Source organism: Mus caroli, chromosome 6, assembly GCF_900094665.2.
Source record: "Mus caroli chromosome 6, CAROLI_EIJ_v1.1, whole genome shotgun sequence".
In the NCBI taxonomy this organism is placed as follows: Eukaryota; Metazoa; Chordata; class Mammalia; order Rodentia; family Muridae; genus Mus; species Mus caroli.
Genome location: NC_034575.1, coordinates 9922388 through 9941548, shown reverse-complemented (window position 1 = coordinate 9941548; position 19161 = coordinate 9922388). Strand labels below are relative to the sequence as shown.

Genomic DNA, 19161 nt, shown 5'->3' with positions numbered 1-19161 from the left:
CTGTGAGCTTCTCAGATCCCTGGCATCTGAGACTTTCTAGTGGTTCCCCCATTCCCCACCCCCTTCTACATATTTCTATTCATTCTCCTGGCCCTCTGAACTTCTCTCCTGCTTCTTCCCATATCTGATCCTGCTCCCCACCTTTTCCCTCCTTCTTCCCTCTCTTACTCAGATCCTTCCTTCCCTCTGCCACCCATGATTATTTTGTTCCTCCCTCTGAGTGGAATTGAAGCATCCACACTTTGGCCTTCCTTCTTGTAAAGCTTCATAAGGTCTGTGAGTTGCACCGTGGGGATTCTGAGCTTTTTGGCTAATATCTACTTATCAGTGAGTGCATATTATGTGTGTCATTTTAGATCTGCATTACCTCACTGAGGATGATATTTTCTAGTTCCATCCATTTACCTACAAGCCCAGACAATATTTTTTTCTATGCTTATGATTTTACTACTAGGTGTTCCCAAACTGGCATGTAATCTGTGTACTGTTACCATGCTATGAAAGTTAAACCACATCTATAACTCTACCATGGATGAACTGATGTACAGAGGTTAAAGTTAAGTTGCTACTATGGTTTACACAGTTAGCATCCTCATCAATGCAGAATGATCATCTTTAGGAAAAGTTTTGATATTTTGTTTTTAATTTGCCCTAATTTGTAATTCTAAATTGCACTTCCATTTACTAGTCTTCTATTACATCTATAGAAATTTGCAACAAATTAGGTGGCTAAATCCCCACACCATTTTTTGGTGCTTCTAGGGTGAAGAATCTGAAATGGGTCACACTGAGCTCCAAACAACCTGTTGGGAGGACTTTCTGCATTAGTTATGCTAATGTGAAAATGTTGTCTGTTTTTGAACAAATATAAACTAAAAGGAGAAAGAGAAGAAAAGATGTTGCTAAGTTTTAGAAGGAGCCAGATCTAAAAATTGATGGTATGATTTTTATGATAGTTAAGTTAACCTCTCTTGATTAAAGGCAGAACATCATATTAATTCAGCATAAGTAAATAAAACAAAAATATTTGTGTGTTAAAGTAACCTACTGCCTAAACATTAGTTCCATAGACTGCAGTTATTTTCTGTAATTTACAAATACATGGTCATCAAATCTATAACTCGGTGTTAGACTTCAGTTTTCAATTACTGCTGATGTATGCATTCATTTGTAGACAGTATAAGTCAAACACATACATGCAATTAAAATAAAAAAAAGCAGAGACATTTAAAGACTCAGATAAAAATCATATTGCATGGAGTAAGAGGAATTTAGAGTGCTTCCCAAATATAATAAAGCACTTAGTAGGTCTAGAAAGCAATAGCATAACCTGACACAGCATTAAGTACGTGTTTGCCATGAGCCTGCCACATGCATTAGGTGGAAGACTCTTGGTAGGATTCAGGCATACCAAGCTTCTGCAGAAGATAGATGCATAAAGATGATTTCAACACAGTGTACAAATAGTTTTTGTCCAAGTCACTTTCATGGCACCTCGGTAATGTTTGTATTGTTTGTTTGTTTTTCCGTCATTCCAGGATGAACAGGTCTTTTAGATTTGTGCATCTGTGATTTTATTGCCTGTCACCTCAGGAAAATCAGTGCCAATTTGCTCTCCCTTCCTTTCAGTGACTAGTTCAGGCTCACACCCCACACTCTTCGCTAAAATGGGAAGACACTTGGCAATTTTGCCAGAGGGTTGTTCTGAGTGAGGATCCACTGAATTAACTCACATCAGACGTTACAGGAAGTCTTCTGAATCGTGCAGTTCAACAAGTACTTTACGCTATGTCTTTCCAAGGCTCATTTCTGAAGCCACTCATTCTCCCCTTCCCTCAACAGATGACTGTCCTTATCTTCACCAGGAAGTGAGGCATCAGCTCAAGATTGTCCTAACACTCTGCTGCCAAAACAGAATTTGTATGGATACATAATTTACCTCCGTTCTCTTCTGTCACAGTGAGAAAGCACTGCCTCCTCTGACTGAAGGTCAGTCTTTTTTCCCCCATTCTGTGCCCTCCATCCACACAGGAACTGAGTCAGCTTATTACTTCCTGTCCCTCATGTTCTTTTTCATTGATATTTTAATATGCAAAACCCCACCCTTCTTGAAACAAACTTCTTAGAGTCTTGCTTCTCTGCCTAGTGAGAGAAGCCTACCCCGATTTCATACACCAACTGTTTGAAGTCATAGTCAATACTGTCTCATTTCCGTCCTTCTCATCAGGTACCCACCAAGTTCTTTCTCCTAACCTTGGCAGATTTCTAAGAAAATGAATCATTTTCAAACTTATTAGAAATTGTCTTTTTGACTAATGCCATAATTAGGTTTTAACTTTTTTTTTTCTTCTTGTCTTGGCAGGAGTTAACACAGTTAACTACACTTCCCTTTACAGATATATTTTTAAACATACTCTTTCCCTTATTGGGTTGCTTCTCCCTGTATGGTGTCAGTTTTTCCTACCTCAGTGCATGGCCTTTTCTGATTTCTCCTTTCTACGTCTCAAAAAGACTATGTTGACCTTCTAGTGACCATACTCAATACACTCTCTGATAAAAAACATGCCACTATTTCTATGTATTTAATTATTGTCTATGTATTTATATTGCCAACCACCGACACACACAATGCCAAAGAAGTCCCATGCTCCAGACACATATAATCTAGCCCACTACTTACTGGTTTGTCAGTCTTTGACGTTCTGTAGATAATTCAAAAGTAATTCATGTGAAACTGAAGTTTTTATTTTCCCCATTACCATGTGACTTTGTCTTGTCCCCAGTCAGTAAACAAATGGTGAACTCTCGGGTTCCTCAACAACACAAATCTGAGGTTCCTCTGCAGTGGTTGAGTCTGTATGGACAGTAGGGAGTTTCTCTAGCTGCCTTCTATCCCAGACACTCAGACTCCTCCCTACCTTATGAATTGTGCTCTGATACCTTCACCTCTCTCTGATACACATGGCCATTCCTCTGGCATTCCTTTCATGATGAATCCTATCTTTTTCCCACCTTGCATAAAATTAATTTTTCTAGCCACTGAGTTTGATTTGAGTTCTCTAACATATAAATATAATAATATTCTCTTTAAATGTCATTTATTTTTAGTAGTTTATTATGTCCATCAAGAGCTACCCCTATTTGGCTCTGTAGCTCCCAAATGATGACTTCATCATATTATCTTCTTTCTACATCTTTACAAATACCAATTTGTAAGGGAAAACCCAATAAGGGAAAGAATATGTTTCCCTCTGTCTTCACAACAATCTTTTCTGCTTAATTAGCACTGTCTTCAGAAACCTGAAAGAACATCCCTCATCATTGCTGACATTACTACTGAGAGTGCATAACTTATGTTAATATTATGGTCCCAGTACCATAATATTCTTTTCTGTCGAAGCCAGAATAGGTGTCACATCCCTGCAGAGCTGTACACTCAGGAGTTTGGGAACATTCTTACATGGGTGCTAGGGAACTAGGGTACTCTGCAGGCACCACTAGCACTCTTAAAGAGCCCACATTCTCTTATTTCTTAAGTTAGTTTTTTTCCAATAAAAATCCATATAACAAGCAACAATACAAATGTCAGGAAGCCAGTCAAAAGTGGAACTCTGATCACTACTTGGTGAATTTATTCAGCCCTGGCTAAGAAACACAGGGATTTTATATATATATATTTGGTGCTTATTATGTTATTTAAATTGCTACAAAGTATTTTACATGTCATTCTAAATTGTAAAAGAAAACCACTTAATTTATTGTCTAGTCAAAGTTTTTACTAACATTTACTTTCTCATTTTTAAGAGAAACAAAGCATCTAGAATTGCAAATGGATTGAAATTAGCATATTTTGATGCATGTTTTATATATGTATGTTTATTTCATAAGAAGGCTTTTGGATGAAATATATTATAAACATTTGGAGAAAATATTTTTAAAGCTTACATTTGCCAAGCACTTTACTTGTTAATTCATTTATTCCTCACAGCCAGCATCTGAGGCAGAACTTCTTTTCACCTCCAACTCACAGACAAAGAAGTGAGTCGAGAGGTTAATTTCATCTACAGAGCTACTGAACGTCTGAAGAAGACTGTTTGACCCCTAAGTCCAGCATCAGGGAAATTGTGCTATTTTGTATTCATTGGACTTGAGAGTATTTAATTTCGACTTGATTTCATTCTCAAATGGTAAGCAACATGTTGTGAAATGAATATTAAGATTAACAATCTTGTGTCATACTTTAAAAGAGGTCATTTTTATAAAATTTAAATTTATTGTGAAACTGAGTGGGTAAGATTTTTCCCATAACATATGGACATTCACTTAAGGAAATACCAACTTCAGTATGCAACTGTATGATTTTGAATTTGTTTCTCTGAAAGTACTACTATTGTCTTCAAAATCTAGTAGATAATATTTAATATGTGGCCTAATAGAGAAACGGTTTACCTTGCCTATCATCAGAACCATTTGAACAGAGAATCTAACACAAGTGACTATGGATTTGTTCTGTATTATTGTATCAAATCCTTTCTAGAAATAAGATTGTGGAACTCTCAGACAGTTACCTTTGGATGGGGATATTTTTCCTTTTCAGTCCCCCCAAAAAAGATCAGAATTCACTGATGTCCTCACAATCATAAACCCCAAAGTGATGTAGAGGACTGAGCACTCACTGATATCTCCTTTCCTTCCAAGACTGAAGCTAAGTTGTCTATGTCTGAGGATTCCTCTTAACAGATGAAGAACATGAGAAATCGTTCCTTCATTTTATTTTCCAAAGGTTCTGCACAAGATTGTTTTCATTTAATTTTTACCCCCATGTAAGGAACATGCAAGTCACTACCACATGATTAGAAGCTCTCTTCAATTTGGTTGAAATACCCAGGCCTTTTGTTTTATCTTTACTGACCATAATTTAACATTGAGAGTATTACTGTCACGACTAATATTATTTAATACAGTCAAAAATATGATGGGAAGCTATAAAAAAACCTTCAGCCGTTCTTTCCTTTTTTTCTGGACAAAACAATGCTATTAAATGTGAAAGAAAGTTGTTCTTTCCATGCTCTTTCTTCTTTATAAAGATGAGTCAGGCAAGAGAGAGGAATGAGTAACACCCAAGACCACTGGTGAATACAGTATTCATAAAGTAATTAGATTTGAAGGAAAAGTCTTAATGGGCTTAGAAGGTGGAACAAGAGCATTCTGAGTAACTCTGATAGCAATTGATAATCCCAACTCCTCAGTGGCAACAAATAATATCTATTGTGTGTGTGCTTGTTCCTGTTGTGTTTGTGCCTCTGGGCAGCTGTATGTGCATGTGTGTGGCATGTGTGAAAAAACCAGAAGAACATGTCAGATTTTTTTTCTATAGCACCCAGCCTTAATTTTTGATATAGTATCTATCACTAAATCTAGAACTCATTTTTTTTTCAGCTGAACTTGGTGGCTAGCAAGCCCCAGGAAAATCTCTGTCTTTGTATCCAAAGAGCTGGGATCACAGGCATACAACATTGTGCCTTGCCTTTCCTGTGAGTCCCAGGGTCCTAAACTCAGGTTTCCATGCTTGAGAGCAAGCATTTTAAGTAATAACTGAGGTGCTCAACCTTCTCCACAGACCTACATACTTTAAAAAAACTTATTTAAAGTATTTTACACAGTGTGTTCTGATCATATACTTTCCCTCTCCCAACTCCTGCCAGATCTCACCACCTTCCTACCCACCTACATTTTTAAAGACTGTGAATAGCCTGTTCTAGCTACAAGTTCCCATCACGTGATTTAATACATGTTCCATCCCTTTAAGTTTCAAAGTCAATTTTCTACATGTGAAAACAAAATATATTGAGAATTTGAGAATTCTTATGTAATTTAAGCATGCTGTGGTGCATTTGAAAGTGTACGAAATTTCAAAATAATCTAGACATTTCAAGGAACATTGGTAAACAATTTCCTTGAACCTCAAGCACATTTAATTTGGATTTTCTAAGCCACTGTCCCTTAGAAGTCATGTGGATAAAACCAGAACACAGTGTGTGCACAGCTTTGCTGTCTATTCTGCTTTTTATTGGAAATAAGCAAGCACCTGTAGAAAAGAAAAGTATCTCTTAGGACCCTCAAGACCAAGTTCTACACAAAGAAGATCTATGTGCCCCAGAGGGAAAAAGGGTAGGGATAAAGGACAAAGGCAGAAAATAGAGAAAAGGGGAGAAGGGGAAAAGAACAAAGGAGAGAGAATAAAAGGAGACAGAGAGGGTAAGGGTAAGTAGGACAAAGGACTGCCTCTGGATAGAGAGGAGAAAGGAGATGGCCCACAGCAAATGGCCATTTATAAAGGTAAAGGGGGAATCCCCAAGTTAGAATGAGGTGTTTAACTTCAATTGGCCATGCTAATTAGATGAGACAAAGACGGCCTTTGATCGGTGTACTTCAATAATTTGATCCCTTGACTTTGGTAGTCAGAGTAAGGAGGAAGGGTAGGCCATAAAAGGGAATAGACCATGACACATAGCTTTAGGAAAGCAATCTAATAGTTTTTTTTTTTTTTTTTAGCAAGACATAGGGAATGGTGGAGAAGTGCAAGTTCTGCCAGAGCCATGTTTACCATGTTACCATGTGCAAGCTGGCCAGGAACACTTCAAGTACCACAGTAACAAGAAGAAATGCTTTTTGTATGTACTGATTCTGAGTATGTAACTTAAAACTTAAAATCATATTAATTGAAACTAAAAAGAAAATGAGGCTTCACAAAACATTTATATTTATTCTCTGAAATTGTCAAGTGTTTGCATAATCTACTTTACTCATATACCCAGCCATCATTACCTCACTCCAAATTTATTGTTATCAATCCCTCTTCCTAGATTCTAATATTACTTCTCTCTCATGTGCATTCAAATATCAATAACAAATATTTGCTCCTAAATTCTATCAGAAAAGCTACGTCTGTTTAGACATGCTGAAAATGTCCCTTACACATCATCTCCTTACACTTACATACAAGAAACATTAATTGTGACACTAATCTGAGAAGTATCTAGGTGCTTTCATGATACCTAGAGGGAGTTAATAATTATATTCTTGCACGTAAAAGACAATAGAAGTAAAAGCTCTATAATAGGGTGTTATTGTGTACAAGCAAAGCAGAAGTTGCACTCTCTTACAATCTCTGCATAACTCATTCCAACAAAATGAACTTCAAACCCTCTGCACACTGATGTTGAATTGTTTCATCTGTGCTGAACTAGTATTATCCTAGGATTTGCGAAAATCTCTGAAAGAGTCGTTCAAGTGTTTTGAATTTGTTTTCTCCACCTGTAGGTAAAATATCCTGATGCAGTTATGATATTTTATATTAAACTTTTAAAATGTTGAATCCCTTTATGGCATTTATTCATAGGTCAGTGCTAAAGTGTATAGATTGGTTGCCTCAAATCACTGACATACTTTAGTTTACCACTCTCAAGTGTCATATCACATCTAAACTGAACACTGACAATTGTATCATTTCTGCAAGTGTTCATGTGAAAGAGACATTTGGATTATTTTACTTTTAGAAAAGGCGGGGACTCATTAATCATCTCTGCCAAATGTCTTTAAGGAGTCTTTAATTGCAAGGAGTCATGATGACAGGAATATCCAAGGTTTCTGAAAATACAAATTGCAAGATACAGTTGAATCATTTAAAAATGTCACTGGGATATTTTCAGGGAACTGGATATTTTTTCTTGTTAACGTAATTACTCAAGGCAAGTGCTTCCATTACCAATTGATAAAATGACAACAATCCTACCTACATGAACAGAATGTCTCATCTTCACTGGTGTTCATTACAGTAGGAAAAAAGTAATAAATAACAGGACACTAATCACAGCATTTTCTCTCCACCTGCAAAGTACATGTCCTGCATATCAATCATTGCTTAAAACAGAAACACATCAAACCAGCCATGGCAGTAAACACTTGAAATTCAGGCACTCAAGAGGTGGAGACAATAGGATTATAGGTCAAGACTACCCACAGCTACAGACCAAATTCATGGCTAGCCTGGGCTACTTCACACTTCTGTTTCAAAAACCTAACACAAGAAAGAATGAGCCACCTCCACCCCCCACCCCACCCCCTGGTGTAAAATCTTGAAACGAACTGCTATGATTCACCTTCTCTACTCATACTCATTGCAGTTGATTTAAATAAAATTATATGTGCCTAAACCATCTCACATCAAGAAAAAAAAATCACTCTTTATATTTCAGGGTTTTTTTTTATAAGACACAGTATTAGGAAGCTTTTAAAAAATCTTCTATAAACAATTTTTATTACCATATAGTAAATAGAATAACTTTCCAAAGGGGGGATGGAACTTTCTAAAGAAAGCTACATCATGATTTCAAAAAGAGGTGAATAACTTACCCTGCATGAGGAAAGGACATGAAGGTGTGATTGAGGATCTAGAGTTGGGGAGAGTATAATGGCTTATCCCTTCTTATGTGCTAGGTTTTCACAGGACCAGAAGTGTTATAGAAACTGAGATAACAGAGACAGGGTGATACAAGTCAGCAAGCCAAGGTATGAGGGAATCTATAACTGGAATAGACAAAGCTAGATGAAATGGGTTTACCTTAAAAGAGACAAGGCCTGTGAATCTGGGGTAGCTATCTATCTCATCTTCTACCCAGTCACAGAAACTGCATGTTCTTTAAAATCATTAAGTATCTAGTGATTTGTTGCAATAGCTGTATGGGGCTAACATATTCATACTTTTCATTCCGAAAATAAAGTAATAAAACTGGCCATCACTTTTCTAAGAAAATGGTATAGAGTTAATATTTATGCCACAATAATCAGATATTATGATAAATTCATTTTGCCCAGCTTAGTTTTATAAATAGCCCCATAGTCTATGTGTATCAAACAATTTGTCTGAACTTTAAAGAATAAGCATTAGTAAATGAGGACCATCCAATAGCCTAATTCCCCCTTTCACATTTAAAACTAAGAAAAGTCAGAATAGAACTTCATTATTTACCAAGGGGAAAAATAAAAGGATTTGCACAGAACTGCTCATTTCTTTAAAACAAATATGATAGTTTCTCATGAACAAGGTAAATGGACAACTCTTTTCCTACATAAAGAAGCAAACTTAGTGGTTATTCAAAGAACTCAGTATTCATTTCCATAACAGTAAAATATTTCATAGACTCTGAAGAGCTCAGATAATGGTACTTAAAATACATACAATAAAGCCCTTTGAACATGAACAAAATAAAAAGATCAGAAAGGCAGGAGCAGACAGCATTCAGTCCTGAGATACTCACAGTTTAGTGGGAGAGAACATACATTAAAATTTTTGGAAATTAAGCATAGTTTTTGGTCAACCATAGAGAACATCATTACAGTAATGCAAGTGAATAAAGAAATAATTGTTTGGAAAGAGGAGTGAGAAGGGCTTCTCCAAGAGATGCTAGTGTGCTTCTTGAAGCATAAACCAAACACACATTCCTAGGCATGTTTGTAATCTTAATGAGAACCAATCTCTTCCACAACCAAAGTAACAGATGAACTTCAAGCTCTTTTCCATGTTAATAATCTATCATTCATTCTTCTCAAATGCCAGCTCAACACTGAGCACCTCAACTGAGTTTTGTCATCAAACACCGTGCTGAGGGATGTGATGTCATACTTAGTCACATGTAGTTTTCCATTTGTTCCTGTGTCCATTTGTAAAAGAAAATTCAGGAATAATCAGTAAATTTTCAGTGAATATGGAAATCAGTTTATTTGAAAAGATATCTATGCTAAATCAATACATCACTATTAAAGCAACTGCCCATAACTCTAAACAGAATTAGAAATCAATATCTTTGAATTCTCTCAGTTTAGTTCAGAAGTACATATGCAGGGATTGTATTAAAGAATTAACTGAGCATCTTCCAATAGTTCTGTATTCATTAGAAATACTTTTGCATACAATGTTTTAATAATTCCCACATATGCCCTTTAAATGCAAACCACCCAAAACAGAACCTAATGCAGTCTGCACAGCTAGGATCCAGAAGAATAAGAAGGGACACTTGAACTTCAAGATGTTTCCAAGTTCCATTTTAGTAATACAGAGTATCATGATCTTTGGGACACAAGTATTGACAAGGTAAAGAGCCAAGAACAGTATCAAAATCTCTAGCTGTTTATTTTATAGAAATATATTGAGGAAAGTTAAAGATAAGAGATTAAAAATCTTTGGCTATCTTGATTTTTTTAATTAGGTATTTATTTCATTTACATTTCCAATGCTATCCCAAAAGTCCCCCACATGCTCCCCCACCAACTCCCCCACCCACCCACTCCCACTTCTTGGTCCTGGCGTTCCCCTGTACTGAGGAATATAAAGTTTGCAAGACCAATGGGCCTCTCTTTCCACTGATGGCTGACTAGACCATCGTCTGCTACATATGCAGCTAGAGACACGAGCTCCGGGGTACTGGTTAGTTCATATTGTTGTTCCACCTATAGGGTTGCAGACCCCTTAAGCTCCTTGGGTACTTTCTCTAGCTCCTCCATTGGAGGCCCTGTGACCCATCTAATAGCTGACTGTGAGCATCCACTTCTGTATTTGCTAGGCCCCAGCATAGTCTCACAAGAGACAGCTATATCTGGGTCCTTTCAAGTACAACTTCCAAGTGAAGCAATACCAGCAGTAGAGAAATGACTTTAACAGCAAAGACAGGTTGCTTTATACATAATTTCAAAGAAAGCCATATATTGTATTTATTTTAAATTTTTATTAGATTTTTTATATCAAATGTTATACTCTTTCTTCATTTCCTCTCTGAAAACTCCCTATCCCCTTCTCCCTCCCCCTGCTCATCCACCCACTCATTACTGCCTCCCTACCCTGGCATTCCCCTACACTGGGGCATCGAGCCTTCACAGGACCAAGGGCCTCTCCTCTCATTGATGTACACCAAGGTCATCCTCTGCTATATATGCAGCTGCAGCCATGGGTCCTTCCATATGTACTCTTTGGTTGGTGGTTTAGTCCTAGGGAGCACTGAGGGTACTGGTTGGTTCATATTGTTGTTCCTCCTATGGGGCTACAAACCCCTTCAGCTCCTTGGTTCCTTTCTCTAGCTCCTCCATTGGGGACCCTGTGCTCAGTCCAGTGGTTGGCTGAGAACATCCCCTTCTGTATTTGTCAGACACTGAAAGAGCCTCTCAGGAGACAGCAATATCAGGCTCCTGTCAGCAAGTATTTGTTGGCATCCACAATAGTGTCTGGGTTTGGTAACTGTATATGGGATGGATCCCCAGATGGGGTAGACTCTGAATGTCCTTTTCTTCAGTCTCTGCATATATTGTATTATAAATATCTCTTCAATATAGCCTTCAGCCCTATCCAGTACATTGGTAATTACACTGTATTATATTTTAAAAAATGTATAAAGTCATACTGTATGAAATTGGCCCTGTGCTCTATAATTAATATTTCATTGGAAGGAGAGGTAGATCAACTAAGTGGATTTTTTTTCTATGAACCAGTTCCAATACTACAAAGATACCATTTCTATGATAATCACAGAGTTTCACACAGAAAGAAGAAACTGAGATGGGGGCTGTTGCCCACATAGTTCTTTTATCTGTCTTGTCTGCATTGATTGTTAAAATCAATAAAAGTTGATGTCACAACCAATTTGACTCCACCAGTTTTACAATAAATGGTCAATTTTAAAAATACTTACAAACTGATTCTTCTACATATTTTTTGAAAAAAAAAATAAAGCAGCACTTGACAGGAAAGCCTTTTGGTGACAATCCAGTGTGCACCACCCTCTTCTTCATTCTCTTCATTCTGGCTGGATCACATACCTGGTTACATTCAGTCATGACTGCCCCACCACAAATTTAATCTAACTGAATATAGTTGTGTCAACTACATGCGATGAATAACTTTTCTAGGTAGTTTGCCCAAGGGAATGTCCTAAAGCTTCCTGCTAAGGAAAGACATGTTTAACAAGCAAGATGAGTCTGAAATTTTCATCTCTTCCAATCTTCCATTTCATCATCAACCATTAAGTAATCAGAGTGTGCCAGCATCTGGACAGTACACACTAGGTGACACAGACTTCACCAAGAAGCACATTATGACAGGACTACAAAGGTAACAAAGTCACAGATGGCTATTAGATTTATGCTTTCATTTCTAAAACTAAAACCATTTAAAATTGTCTATTGTGTACAATGCTGTGCTAACTAAAATAAGCAGAAAGAAGTAATTACTGTCTTACTCTTCTGTTAGTATAACAAAATATTCAATGCCATTATCTGTTAAAAACGAAAGGTTTATTTTGACTTTGGATGTTTCAGTCCAGTTGAGTAAAACCATTCTTTGGTCTGTAGTAGGGATACGAGACATCAACACAGACACAGACAGCTGACAAACTAAAGCAATAGCCATAACATACTGCCAATTAATAGGTGACTTGCTATAAGTTTCCAGTGATATTTTGTGGCTAGGGGAAAACATCAGCCACAGTTGCCCTAAAGATTCTTTTTTTTCCACTTCAATAACTCGCCTCAAATCTTAGCATGATTATATGATAAATGAAAGAATCCATGCCTCCCTGGCATTCCACTAATCTTATGCTACTTAGGGGTGTGATTGGTTAAGAGCCATCTGTAAGGGAGGTTTATGCATAATTAGGCTCTGATAAGACCACTCAGCTTGGGTCATTAATAACAGTGTCCTTTACATACACAGCTGCACTTCAGACTCTATATCCATAGAGCGTGTTCTCAGAATTGATTTTCTAGTGAAGGTAATTCATCAGCATTAGCCCCTACTAGAACTCTCCCCTAAGCAAGACAGCTGATCAGAGTTGGAAATGCAATCTGGGTTTCACATCAAACCAATAAGTGTATTTTGACTCAACTGAAAACTCAAATGTCTCAATATTCACACTCTGGGGAAACACTCCACCACTAATTAACATTGTCTAGCATAAATTCAGAAGGGGAGAAAGGTGGTATGTGCCCAGGACAATTTACTTACAGCTATACTGTGAACTGAAATTGCTACAGTTTCATTTTATTTGGTTTCATTGTTTGAACTTGACAGTAACTTCATGAGATGGTCCAACAAACTAACAAACCATTGAAAGGAACTAACTGGCCCCTACTTGGGGGCCACCATAGGCAGCAAAATGCCTTATGCCACCAGGGTCATGCAGGTAGCAAAGCCACATGCTCCATTAATAAAGTTCGCCACAAAAGAGACAAACCTAAACTCAGTGCCTCAGAAGCTCTGGGATCTGCTGCGCTCCCCTCCCACTCCTCAGTCATTTCACAGCATTCTAAAGGAAGTATGTCCCCCAATTTACTGATGCACCAGGGGCCACCAGACACTGCAGAAATTATAAAATCATTACCCCAGAAATACAGAAGAAATCCTGTGTCTCAAGAGGAAATGGAATTTATCCATCGTGGGGGTCCAGAGTGATCGTCGTGGATGCTGCTTGTCACCAGACAGAAGGATTCGCTTTACAATAAAGGACTTCCACAATGTCAAATGAAAAGTCATATATTAAACAACCTTAATAAATATTCTGTGAGCAGAATGAAGTATAGAAACTCCAGGTGGCCCCTTGCATCTCCTACGTTATGTATCTTGGTCAGCTTCCCCACTAGCCGACCTGTACACATATTAAAGTCTACATTTTTAAGTGCTAGCCTGTTAGCTTGCTCTTGATTATTAAATGTTCCCAGTGATGAGCTATTAAAAGGACATAATATCTAAAAAAGAAAAAGGAAAAAGAACAAAGAAAAGAAAGGAACTAGCTGTCAAATTTTTGAGAAAGGGATTTAACACTACAAAAAAATTCCCTCAGGAAGATATAACCTGAATTTCCATTTAGAAATATTTGGGAAAAACAATATGCTCAAATTGAAAAAATAAACATTTAGTTCTTAATTGATTATCCAATTAAGATTTGACTAAGTTGACCAAGTGGTCAACCCTGAACTCACACATACAAATAACTTATATGCATTAAGCAGGTTGTATTTTATAATTTATATAATATAATATAATTTTATAAATTTATATATTATACATACACAGGTATATGTAAAACAGTTAAAGAAACAGAGGTCAGATATTTTAAAGAGATCACGGGGGTATGTGGAAAGGGTTTGAGGGGAAAAGGAGAAGGGAACAAGCTACATATTTTCATTTCAAAAAGTTTAAAAATATTTTAAATACAGTATGACTTCAACAATGTTAATTGGTATTTCTAAATATTTATTTCTATTTTTACATTTGTTCGTGCAATTCTTAAAATGCAGATTCTCACAAAAATCATACATTGACAGACAAGTTATTATAATAATCTTACAAGTCAAAAGCAATTTTAAACCATACATGTAAAAATACCATATCTGTTATTGCTACAGTTTAAAAAGTAAAGTCACACAATCTGATTTAGAAGTATGTATCCACCACCTAAATGTAGTTTTGCTAATGTAGTTTATTTTACATACAAAATAAAAATAGGAAAATTAACTGTACATTTCTGCCTTAATTTAGATCAAGGAAAGGAAGTGGAAAATGATTCTGATTTAAAATCAGAAGTATCTCCTGAGGCTTACAGCTCTCTCTGCAGCCTTCCTTTGTGGCAACCCAGGCAAGCAGTTGATCTGTGCATTATTTTACAATCATCTATTGATTTTTATCTTCCTTGAGACACTTAAGGCAAACAAGATCTTCACACATTGAAACACATCTCAATACTCAGATTTCACTCTAAGGCTACTGTAAATTAAAGCCTAGGGACTGAAGGCTGAAACAATTTGCTAGTAGCCTGGTTCACTATATTGGAAAGATAACATAAAACTCAGGTCTTCTCTCTCATTATTAAAAAAAAAAAAAACATTTAATTCATATTTTGTAGAAATAACAATTAAAATCATGAAAAATGTTAATTTTGACATTAAATGGTGACATAATCCTTTTTCTATGCCTCCCTGTCTCTGTCTCTCACATACACAAATATGTACACACACATGCACACAAACACACTCCTATGCCTTCAAGATTCTTCTCTCTCAATTATCTGACTTATATAGCTTCTTAATATAGTTTTGTTCTCCTACTAAGATAAAAATTTAATATTTTATATATATACGTGTGTGTGTAAGTGCATATATATGGTTTTACAATAGGTTTAAAAGAGATTTAAGTACATTACCACATAGGCCATCCCATGAAACAACTTCAACAAATGTAGCAAAGACACTAATGATTATTATATTCAATGTCTCCAGATTCAATACTTAAGAATCTCTAAAACAGTAGCTTCTAGTTTTTGAACACCTGATTAATAATTTATGGCAACATCTCTTAGCAAACAAATTTAAAGTTGTAAAAAGCATGTGTTTTAGGTAACATTATCGTATAAGGTGCTATTAAGTTGGGTCTGAATTTCTTCTTTTGTCACATTGACATGATCAAAGGGAAATGGCAAGACCTACAGCTGCTTCCCCAACTTTACAATTTGAAATTGTTCCTACAGGCTAGGTAGCCCAGAAACCTAGACTACAACCAAATGTGACTGGCAAACAAACAAACAAACAAACAAACAAAAAAAAAACAAAATCATTTTAAGTCAATAAAATTATTACTAATGATATTCTGCTATACTTGTAGAACAGAGCCTACCATAATCTTCAGAGAGAATTCATCAAACAAATGATAGGAGCAGATACACAGCCAAACATTAGTCATAGCTGTAGGAATTCCGAGGAATAGGGGGAGTAATGATCTTAGGAGTCAAGGGATTAAGAGGCACCACAAGAACACAGCTCACAGAATCAAATAACCAGGCCTCATAGGTGCTCACAGAGACTAAAGTGATAAACAGAGCCTATATGGGTCTGATATAGGTCCTCTTTACACATATTTTGGTTGTGTAGCTTGGGTCTGTCTTAGAGTTTTTATTGCTATGAAGAGACACCACAATCATGGCAAATCTTTCAAAGGAAAACATATCATTGGGGCTGGCTTAGATTTTCTGAGGCTTAGTCAGTTATTGTCACAGCAATATGTACAATCACATGCAGGCAGGCATGGTGCTGAAAAGGGGCCTGAGAGTTCTTCATCTTGATATGCACACAACAGAATTTACTGTGAGCCACACTGGACATAGCTTGAGCACATGAGATCTCAAAGCCTGTTCCTAAAGTGGCATACTCTATTCAAATGCACAAGTATATGGGGCCCATTCCTATCCAGACTAGAACAGTGTTGTTGAGGGATACTGAACAGAGGGAGTGAGGGCTGTCTATGACCCTTTCATTCTGCCTTTCAGACCCTTTTCCTCTTACTGAGTGGCACCATCCAGCCTTGATATAAGGGTATGTACCTAAACTTATTGTAACTAGTTATGCCATGTTTAGTTGATACCCACTGGGAGGCCTGCTCTTTTCTCAAAGGAAATGTTGGAGGAGTGGAGTGAGAAGAGGGGAGTTGAAGGTGTATGGAACTGCAAGATTAGGAAGGAAGACAAACTGTGGTAGAAATGTAATATGTAAGAGATGTTATGGTTTGCATATGCTTGGCCCAGAGAGTGACACTATTAGAAGGGGTGGCCCTGTTAGAATATGTGTGGCCTTGTTGCAGTGGGTGTGTCACTGTGGGAATGGGCTTTAAAACCCTCATCCTAGCTTACTGGAAGTCAATATTCTGTTAGCAGCCTTCAGATGAAGATGTAAAACTCTCAGCTCCAGCTATACCATGCCTGCCTAGATGCTGTCATGTTCCCACCTTGATGATAATGGACTGAACCTCTGAAACTGTAAGCCACCCCAATTAAATGTTGTTCTTCATAAGAGTTGCCTTGGTCATGGTGTCTGTTCACAGAAGTAAAACCCTAACTAAAACAAAATTAAATTAAAATTAAATAAGCACAAAAAACCTTCAAAGAATTTCATTTGCAAATGATTGATTTGAAATGAACTCTTCTGAAAACATGGAAATTATCTATAAGCTATGAATGAACTACAGTTTTATTATAAGCAATCCTTAACCCAGAATTATTTCTATCTAAAGGAAATGAAGAGACAAAAAATGGAGCAGAGACTGAGGGAAAGACCACCCAGAGACTGCTCGACCTTGGGATTCATCTCATCTGCAGACACCAAACCCTGACACTATGGCTGATGCCAAGAAGTGCTTGCTGATGAAAGTCTGGCATAGCTGTCCTCTGCCAGAACCTGACCACAACAGATGCAGAAACTTAAAGTCAACCATCAAAATGAACCCAGGGACGCCAATGGAAGAGTTATAGGAAGGATTGAAGGAGCTGAAGGGAATTCCAACCCCATAGGAAGAACAATATCAACCAACTGGACACCCCAGAGCTCTCAGGGACTAAACCACCAAACAAAGACTAAAAATGGAGAGACCCATGGCTCCAGCTACATAAGTTAGCAGAGGATTGCCTTAACTGGCATCAATGAAAGGGGAGGACCTTGGTGTTGTGAAGAATTGATACCACAACATAAGAAGACACTAGATAGATAAGGCAGGAATGTGGGAGTGGGGGAGCATCTTCATAGAGGCAAAGGAAGAGGGATGGGATGGGCATTTTCAGAGGGGAAATCTGTAAGGAGGCAACATTTGAAATATAAATAAATAAAATAACCAATTAAAAAAAGGCAAAGCCAGGTACCTGGATCACTCAGAGACTAGTCTACACAAGGTGAGAGAGTGTGGACTAGAGAAGCTACACAGCTTCTGGGACAGACCCCGTTTCAGACCTTCATCTTCTGGGAGGACGCAGGTCCGAACACCAGCTATCTGTGCACCTTCCCTGTAAGAGGAGAGCTTGCCTGCAGAGAGTACACTGACCACTGAAACTCAGGAGAGACCTAATCTCCCTGGTCTGCTGATAGAGGTTAACAGAATCACGAGAGGAACAAGCTCTAACGAGAGACAACTATAACAACTGACTCCAGAGTTTACCAGATGGCGAAATGCAAACATAAGAATATTACTAACAGAAACCAAGACCACTCACCATCATCAGAACCCAGCACTCCCACCTCAGCCAGTACTGGATATCCCAACATACCCGAAAAGCTAGACCCAGAATTAAAAGCATATCTCATGATGATGGTAGAGGACATCAAGAAGGACTTTCATAACTCACTTAAAGAAATACAGGAGAACACTGCTAAAGAGGTAGAAGTTCTTAAAGAAAAATAGGAAAATACAACCAAACAGGTAATACAATTGAACAAAACCATACAAGACCTAAAAAGGAAAGTAGACACAATAAAGAATACCCAAAGTGAGACATCACTGGAGTTAGAAACCCTAGGAAAGAAATCTGGAATCATAGATACAAGGATCAGTAACAGAATACAAGAGATGGACCAGAGAATCTCAGGTGCAGAAGACTCCATATAAAACATGGGAACAACAATCAAAGAAAATGCAAAATGCAAAAAAGATCCTAAGTCAAAACATCCAGGAAACCCAGGACAAAAAGAAAAGACCAAAGGATAATAAGAGTAGATGAGGACACTCGCCAGATACCCACAACACCCGCCACAGGATCTTAAGACTTCTGGTGAGTGGAACACAGCTTCTGCTCCAATCCAATTGCGCACGGGACCTAAGACTGCAGTAGTTAGGAAAGCAGAAAACCGGCCTGAGTAGGGCCACAAGCCTCTACCGGTCTGACCAGCACCAGGATAGCTAGGGCCCAGGGTCGGCTGACACCCGCCAGCTGCCCATACACCCACCACAGGATCTTGGGACTTCTGGTGGGTGGAACACAGCTTCTGCTCCAATCCAATCACGCAGAACCTGAGACTGCTTTAGTTAGGGAAGCAGAAAGCCTGCCTGAGTGGGGCCACAGGCCTCTTCCTGTCTAACCAGCACAGGGGTGGCTGGGGCGCGGGGTTGGCTGACACCTGCCAGCAAACCACAACACCCACCACAGGGTCTTAAGACTTCTGGTGAGTGGAACACAGCTTCTGGTCCAGTCCAATCACACGGGACCTGAAACTGCTTTGGTTGGGGAGTCAGAAAAACGGGCTGAGTAGGGCCACAAGCCTCTTCCGGTCTGACCAGCACCTGAGTAGCTAGGGCGCAGGGTC

The 19161-nt window shown here is 37.9% G+C and overlaps 1 pseudogene; it reads left to right on the top strand.

The window, feature by feature from the left end:
• The first annotated feature begins 12005 nt into the window (after positions 1-12005).
• LOC110296497 lies at positions 12006-13498 on the top strand (annotated as a pseudogene).
• Positions 13499-19161: the final 5663 nt, after the last annotated feature.